Raw genomic sequence first — 9,679 nt, forward strand, 5'->3', positions numbered from 1 at the left:
TAGCTTCTCCGTTACATGCTTTGAGAGAGGCTCAAATTCTTGGTCCTCAGCTTCACCATCTAACATCTTATTTTTACAAGCTCTATAGATGTAAGATGGTGAAGCTGAGGACTAAGAATTTGAGCCTCTCAGAGCATACCAACTTTGAGGATTGGATTCATGTTCTCGCCCGTGACCATGGACACTCTTCCAATGATGCTTGGACGATGGTTGCATGATTGGATATTGCCAACATCACATCCTCACACTCACGACGTAACTAGTGGTGGAACCCGTTCACCTTGAGCTAAAGTTCCCTAGAAAGACAACCTAGCTAGAAGACCACCTAGCTGCATGATCCACCTTGGTTGATACTAGGGCTATCCATAACGTGTTATCTCGGGAGATGTGGAACTCATTAGGCCACCCACCCCTCGTACCATGGCCCACCTTGGGTGATACTAGGGCTATTCGCAACATGTTGTCTTGGGAGACATGGACCTCATTAGGCCACCCACCCCTCATACCATCTGCAGGCAACCATTACTGTAGTGAATAATTCCTAATATATGACCATAGGTCGTTTTGGAGCGGAGTTTCTTATTGGATCTAAATATGCATCGTGCAAGTTTTACATGACTCCCGTAGGTACAATGAAAGAGAGCATCATCCTAGTCTAGGGGAGGTCACCAAGGAGTGGGTACCCAAGAGTACCTTGGCTATCTAGGGAAAGTACGACACCATGCAAGGCATGGTAGCCACCATTTGGCCCAAATCCCAACTGTGAGAGGAGATCACCAAGTGAGAGGCCCATGCATTAGTGTTCTACCCAAAACCCGATGGATCCTTGCACAGCTAGAAGCCTAGGGCTTCTATGAAGGAAACCCATTCGTCTGGATCCCAAAAACCTCGCCGTTTGCATAACCCTAGAAGCCAAAAAGATCCAGGTGATGACCTTCATACCCAGCACCACCTCAGAAGTCGAAGCTTCATTGGATGTCAACAAAATTGCTCCCCACATTTGGGCGCCGATCAAAGAAACCCATGACCCCGACCCCCACAAATGCACCCTCAAATGTCAAAGCCAAGTGGGTGTGGAGACCCAAGGTCTTGACTCCTACCCCACCCTCAAAATCTAAGCGAGAATGGAGAGCAGTGGTAGCAAGCCCGACGTGCCTTGTAGACCCGCCAATGAAGCATGGGGGGAACCCACACCATCCATTCCATGCGCAATGGTTAAATTCAAGATAGTTTCGATGTTTGATGAGTCACCCAAGGTGCCAAGTGTTAAACTATGCCGCATAGTTGCATCTCAGTCCATGATCCCACAACAACTGTGTGCGCCACATTACAACACCAAGTTGCAAGTTGGAACTGGAAAGATAAAGCTCAATCAAGCACATCAGCAAAGCCGCCACCCACAACGACCGCGGTGGCATCCAAGCTTTCATTGTAGATGGGTAAACGATTCTCCACCCTTGGCTACTGAGCGCATGCATGGTAAGCCCGAACCCTAAGTCCATGTGTACATATGTAACATAGCCACCCCCCTCAAGTGTGTAGTCACGACCTTCACCAAGAATGATAAAAAACATAAAAAATTAAAAACATGGATATTTACATCACATGTAGACGCACTTCCCATTTCCACACACAAGTGCGAACACACATTTATACAAGCACACACTCGTCACGTATTAATTCCGTTTCCACATTCACGCATGCATTCACTTGCATTTGCACCTAGCCATGCATGCATACATGAGGGTGCACATGCAAATATACAACCTATTGCTCACGCACATCACGTGGGCACTTTTACTCACACACGTAACCCATGCATTCTCATCTCCACCACTCCCACATGCACACACTCTTACGCAATTTCCCATTGACACATTAGCCTGCACGCGCGCATACAGCTACACCCATCATACGTACACATCCCATGTATATTCAATCACCTACATGTACACAGGTTTTCATATGCACGTGTGCACACACTCTTACATCTGCATATCACGTGGGCACTTTTACTCACACGTAACCCATGCATTCTCATCTCCACCACACCCACATGCACACACTCTTACACAATTTTCCATTGACACATTAGCCTGTACATGCGCATATAGCTACACCCATCGTACGTACACATCCCGTGCATATTCAATCACCTACATATACACACGTTTTCATATGCATGTGTGCACATGCTCTTACATCTGCATGTGCAACCCTCCCATTTACTCATTCACACCCTGCACGCAAACCCATAGTCGCTTGCGTACGTGGATATTGTGCCCACACATTCACACCTTTGCATTCGCACGTGCACACCTCGCTTATACCGAACATCCACACACACACACACTTGCATCTTGTGCATGCACATGCATCTATAGTCTTACACATTCACACGTCCACATCGTGCATGTACCTTCACTTGCACATTTACATCCACATTTGCACACATGCGTGCATGCACAAACACCCGATTTGTTCCCACCCACATGTGCACACATTTTTACACCCGCACGTGCATCCTACACTCGCTTACATTCGCACATGCACACATTCCACATTCCACACACACTCAGGCACACACATGCACCACACCTCCCACATTCCCATTGCGTATGTACACCCCATCGGCTTGTGCGCACGCACTTACATTTGCATGTGGTCACACCCCTAACATTCAGGCACGTGCACACCTTTGCAGTTGCACAAGCACACATTGGATTCAGACGCACATGCACACCCACGTTGACGCACTTGCACACTCACTTTCACGCACGTGCATCCATCTTCACACTCGCACGTGTATACATCTCTCTATGCACACACCCACTTACACATTCCCACGTATGCACATCATGCCTGTAAATGCACTTGCACATCAAGCACCCACATGTGTATGCATATTTATACGTATGTACACACGTACATCGCTCGTGCATGCACGTGCAACTACCTTTTCACACCCTCACGTGGACACATGCCTCCCACACGCACATACCTATCCCTCCTTTTTTTAAAATCCTCCCTCTTTTTTTGCTTATTTTTTGCCGCCCCCTCTCTTCATTTTTGCTTAGCTATATATATATATATATAAATATATATACCCCTTTTTTTCTTTATTTACTTTTGATATTATATATATATATAACATCCCTCAGCTTTTTTCCATTTCTTTAATGCCCTTCCCTTTCTTTTATATTTTTTCCTTATATATATATATATATATAAACCCCCTCCCCTATTAACAAAATACCCTTTTTGCTTTTGCTGTTTTGCTAATAGATCTCTCTTGCTAGTAAATGAATGAAGGCGATTTTATTTTTTACTTTTGTTTTTGTTTGATTTTTTAAATTATATTAAAAAAAAACTTGCCTCCCGATTGCAACCAAGAAGTGGTTTGGAGTGACAGAGGCTGGGTGGGTCTGAGCACTATCTGACAGGCCAAAAGCGCCACAGGGCCCTTCAAGGAGCCTTGCTTGTTGGCTTTGTCGTGGAGCTCGTGCGCGATCTCGGACGTGAGGACATCCACCTCGATCTTTTCTCCTTCTCTCCTTGCTCCTCTGCACCTATGCTCGGTGTAACCATATCCGCATGGTTCTCAGTATGGTCCACGGTGAATCTCTCATGGGCAAAACCCTAATCTGATGAGGCTTTTAATCGAAACCCTAATCACTGTGGCTGTGAGAGAGAGAGAGAGAGAGAGAGAGAGAGAGAGAGAGGTGGTCTATGGCATTAGCCTCCAAACCATCACCCATTGAGAGAAAGCGGCTTGGGAGAGAGATCGAGTGAAAGCTTGGGAGACGGGGAGCAAGAGCTGAAGGGGAACAAGTGGGTGCCAAAAGCGTGTGTGTGCGTGAGAGACCATGCCCTAGTACTCATGTTCACGAGATAATGTCTTTCTTCTATAACATTTTTTTTGTATGAAATCAATATATTGCCAAAAGAATAGCTTAAGTGTACAGAAGTATAAAACCAAGTTCAAAACCTAGTTACAACCATAGAGCTAAACACAAAAAGAGATAATACTAGACACAACCAGTCACAAAGCGACAGAACCCCACATATTACATATGTTTGAGGAGATTAACCAAAATGACTACCTAATTATGAAGGTGAGGTTTAGAAGTACCACCTTGACTGACATTCTGGCTTTAAGAGTAGACCAACATAATTTTCTTCTATAGCATTTTTCAATACTGGTGTTGTGCATTTTATCTTGGGGCTATGTACATGGAGCCCTTACACCTTTTATTGGGTATTGATGTAATCTATCAGGACGTCAACATGGTAAGTACATGCCTAGTCCCTGATATGTGAGAGTGAAAGGCAGTGAAAGAGCAAGCTTAACAGTGGTAGAGTGCATTTGTGGGCAAGAGATGAGAGCTTGAAAGCTTGAGAGTAAGAGAGCTAACGAGGAAGATATTGATTCTCAAAGCGGAGAAAGAAAGAAAGTTATATTAAACGTCTCGGAGTGGGGGTCTATGAGACAAAAAATTATACAGTAGTGTTTATGTAATCTCATCATGGTACAAAATAAAACAAAGACTAGAGCTATGAGCTAGGAATGTCAAATCTGAGCCATATGATAGCTTGATAGTGATAGATCGCATTTGTGGGTAAGAGCTGAGAGCTTGAAAGATTGAGCGTAAGAGAGCTAGCAAGGAAGAGATTGATTCTCCAAGCAGAGAGAGGGCCTACATGCATGTTGGGTACTGAAGATACCTTACAAGCATTTGCACAAGTGTTTAATGAAGCCACATTCATGATGTAATAGTCGTTGTGAAGAGGCTAGTCCTCAAGCTTGTGCAAGACGTGAAAGAGACTAGCTTTTCCATCCTCTTGCCCAACACAAGTTTTGGCCTCTCTAAAACCTCAATCGGTAACACCGTCAACCACATCAAGTCACCCTCCGATTCTCCCGGCTTCTCCAGCAACACACTGGCTTATGCAAAGCACCGCTCGCAACCCGACAAAGCTCCAAGTCCCCAGTAAGACGGTTGAGACCCTGGTCCATCACACCCGACACCGGCAATAAGGCAAAACCACTTGCTGTTAAGAAGCCACCAACGAGAAGAACACCGCATCAGGCTCCTACCGACATTCCAGCATGCGACGAAACGCAACACTAAGGTCCATGTTTTCCACAAATCGTAAGTGTATGTAAACCTCATGTAAACTCTTCATCCTTCCTTTATTGCTTATTTTGGGTCCTTGCTAAGTGGGTAGAGCATTCCCATGGAGGTAGGACTCTAGTAGAGCTAGGATTGTTTGTAGGTACTCGCCCGAATAATCCAATGCCAAACCGCATGTATGCTCAAAAGAATGTCCCACTAAGACCAAATCCAAATTTATTTCCACTTAGAATGTGGCCTTGGCAAGTTTTCAGTGTACATCCAATCCCCTTCTTCCTTTCATCACCATTGGCACTTAGGCACATATACTCGGACAATCCTTCCTACCTTGTGTCTATCTGGCACCCATACCTTTTATCGATGGCACCCTATAATCTAAACCACACCTTATTAAGGCACTTCGACATCGGATCCCATTCTTACACGCAACATCCATGCCCCATGCCAACACCTTATATGCTTAACTTTGATCCAATTGTCTTGTCTTCTTTATTGAATCTTATTCTCGCTCAGTCGTGCTCTCTTTCCATCCAATCCCGCTCTCTTTCCATCCATGAATCTATGCCAACATCCATGCCCCATGCCAACACCTAATATGCTTACCTTCGATCCAATTGGCTTGTCTTCTTTATTGAATCTTATTCTTGCTTAGTCCCGCTCTCTTTCCATCCATGAATCACACTTTTGGCATCTACACACGCAGAAGGACTAGTAGCCTTCCATCCACGTAGCATGCTTGGACTTCGTGAAGATGCTCACCAGAAAAACCTCCATGCCAACACCTTGTATGCTTACCTTTGACCCATTTGTCTTGTCTTTTGTCTTCTTCATTGAATCTCATTTTTGCTTAGTCTCCCCTCTTTCCATCCACGAATCACAATTTTGGTATCTACACACTCACAAGGGCCAGTAGCCTTCCATTTGCGCATGTCATGCTTAGACTTCACAAAAGATGCCCATTGGAGAATCCTCCATCTTGCCCAATCAAACGAGCAGTCTTGCCCCATTGGAGAATCCTCCATCTTGCCCAATCAAACGAGCAGTCTTGCCCAATCAAATAGGCATCCCAATCCAATCCATGGAGCCGTCAGATGCATGCACTCAACCATCAATCCTCACACTTTGCCTTCAAGGCATAAAACTTGCCTACATCCATAGTAATCAAACTTGTCTACATCAAGCAAGGTAGAGATACCCAAAAGGTCTAAGTAATGCCACATGCCCAAGGTTGCATTGTCTGGCATTCCAAATTTCACTCCCAAGCTATGGAAGCCATGTAATAATTCATTTCTTTCCACCAACATTGCCATGCTTTAAGCAAGCAGGCCGAAGAGTCACCCAACACTTCAAAAAGAGGCTCAAAAAGCGTCCGGATCCATTCGGCTATGTCCAAGCTCACGGTTTATCAATGTACATGCCATACTGGGTGTCTTAACTTCTTTCATTCTCATGTATAACCTAACCTCATTCACACCCACCTTATCGAACATCCTCGCTGCACATCAACACTCACTCTCCTATCTGCAAGCATATACAAGAGTCCGAGAAAAAATAAGTGTTAAAGAAAGTAGAGTTGGGGAGTTTTCATCGGAAGAAGCTTCTACATAGGCCCACCTTTTTCCCAATGCTCGTGCACGTCACTTGTAATATCCATAGGCTGCATGTAATGTAATAGACACATAAGCATTGTTCTTTCATGAACCTTCATTTAGCCTCATCACTGAGACAGCTATTCAAGTATATTTCGAGGTGAGGAGTGGTGGGCACAAGCCTGATCCATGGTATGAACCATCACCTGGACCTTCCTCAAAATCAGTAGTATGGACCTCATCTTTTTAGCCACACCACCCAATTGATCCACACAACCTCTATCCTAGGTGCTCGACAACACCAAATCTATCGAGTCGATTGAATTCGCCCATCTCCATCATAGCTATGGGCAAAGCCATGTGCAAGTACATTGGCATGCCTCAAACAATCTAATGATCTTGACTCCCCATGAACAAGGTTGTCAAGTAAATGTCGAAGAGAAAGTAGCCAAAAGAGTCGAGGAAAGCAATTGAGTTGGAGAAGTCTTCATGTTGGAGAAGCATACACACACAGGCACACCTTTTGTCCATTACCCATGCACGTCACCTGCATATTCCACTAAGGGTATCATAAACAAAACCCCCCTCAAGGGATTCCCACATATCGTGTCAAGGATAAATTTTAGAACACTAGTTTCACATATCAATTTTTTTATTGTCACGAAAAATCTAGTTTCTAGTTTCTTATGCCACAGCTGGGTTCCACTTGGGGTACAAACACACAAGAAATCAAGTTACACACAACATACAACTTTAACTAAAGAGCCCTTTTACACGAAAGAACACACAAAAACCTCACACACAAGGAAACACACACTCGAGCTCTATGGCATCATATTTATCAACACCCCCGCTTGTTACCAACATGGCCTACTCATTTGGTGGCTCATCGGTGGTTAAATCATTACATAAAACATGGCTAAGACTCTTTCACTTTATCCCCCCCAAAAAGATTAGGGTTTCCAACAATTACGAATTTCTCCAAAATTAGGGCCTTTTGGAAATGATGCTATAGGGAGATATAGCAACAGTTTAATGTGTGATATATGTTCTTAATTTTTAAAAATGTTGAAAACTTAAGGTTTAGAGCTATGCTTAAGTAGGATCTACAGAATAAATTTAAAGCCCCAAAATTTACTTTCTTGATTTGATTTGATGTGTTGATTTACTGATGTCTAATTTTGCTTTGTGTTGCTTCTGATGTGCGTGTGTACAAATCGTTGTTCACTTGTTTGCTTGTTGTAGAAAATAACTAAGCTAGGTGCTTAGCTTGGTGATGCACAAATTCCACAGGTGACAACTTTCAGGTGCAGTAGAGATCAATGGGAGATCAATGGTGGATTCCAAGGTGGTGTAGGTAAGCACTTAATCGGGCATAGGTGCTTAGCTTGGTGATGTACAAATTCCATAGGCGATAACTTTCAAGTGTAGTAGAGATCAATGGTGGATTCCAAGATGGCGCGGGAAAGCCCTTAGTTAGGCATAGCTGTGAGATATGATGAGATGTGGCTTTTAATAAAGTATAAGGTTATTAAAACCTTATCAATAGGTAGCTTCGACACTCGATGGTTTGGTTCTCTGTCAGGTGGCAAAGAAAACAACAACACTTATGCTTTTGAAGGTCAGGGCAATCCAAGTCAAAGGCAGAAGGAGAGGGCATGATAGGCTAATGAATGATGGAGCCTCCCAATAGACTGAAGTTGCCTATTAGAAGCACTGATGAAGAGCTGATTATACACATGCTTCTTGGGCTACGAATGGAATGGTTGTTAACCAGGCTCTGATACCATTTGATGGTATTGTGGGAGATGAGAGGAGATATGCTATGGTGGCTTGAAGAGCTTCACTATAGCTATGACATTGGGTAGAGAGAGAAGGAGAGAGAGTGTGAAAGTACAGTGGTACAAATAAAGAGATTGATTTGCATGACTAAATGATATGACTTGTTTGATTGATTTCTTCAATGAAGTACAATGCCTTTATATGTATAAAGGTTGCCCCAAATGACATCAGTGCTTATGTCAAACACACAATAATATCTAGATATTATTCTTCCCCCTCTAAGAGGTGGTTTACACATAAACACACACACACACACACAACCAAGGCTAAGTAGCCATTCACACATACACACACCCACTAGACCAAGTACATACCAAATAACTAGAGATATGGCTTTACATCCAACAGATTTACCATGTGGTAATGCTTGAATCGCATGCTTAAGCTCATCTACTGGGGCATCAAGTAATGCACACATGTCATCCAAAATCATCATAGGCATGGAATCCCAAACCCCCTTCTAAGAGGTGGTTTACACACAAACACACACACAACCAAGGCTTAGTAGCCATTCACACATACACACACCCACTAGACCAAGTACATACTAGATAACAAGAGATATGGCCTTACATCCAATAGATTTACCATGTGGTAATGCTTGAATTGCATGCTTAAGCTCATCTACGGGGGCATCAAGTAATGCACAAATGTCATCTGAAATCAGCCTGGGCATGGAATCCCAAACCTTTTGATGTGCCGTATCCCTTTGATGGGAGTGAGTGCAGATAACAAGCAATAGTAAAAATCATAGGTAATCTCTTGACCATGTTAGGCTCTAAGTGGAGAACTCTCTATGAGTCTTGGTGCTATCTAACACATTCCCCATCATGGTAGGAGAGGCCATGGGCAATAAAGAAATGCCTATTATATTTACATACCATCTGAATCCAATGAGTCATGTGCATGATAACAAAATTTTGCATGCTACTAGTGCATAATGCATCTGAGATCCACTGGTGGGCACCATCGAGGTGTTTATCAAGTTCCCTCTACAAAGCACACAATCTTTGCCCGATGGCTGTCTCACTATCCAAGATCTCTTGCTTCCTGCCACCTGGCTATGGCTACACTGTGTGATAAAGATCACTAACACTCTCTAAGGTAATAGCA

The sequence above is a fragment of the Cibotium barometz genome, chromosome 62 (assembly GCF_041138505.1).
Source record: "Cibotium barometz isolate CiBa-2024 chromosome 62, ASM4113850v1, whole genome shotgun sequence".
In the NCBI taxonomy this organism is placed as follows: domain Eukaryota; kingdom Viridiplantae; phylum Streptophyta; class Polypodiopsida; order Cyatheales; family Cibotiaceae; genus Cibotium; species Cibotium barometz.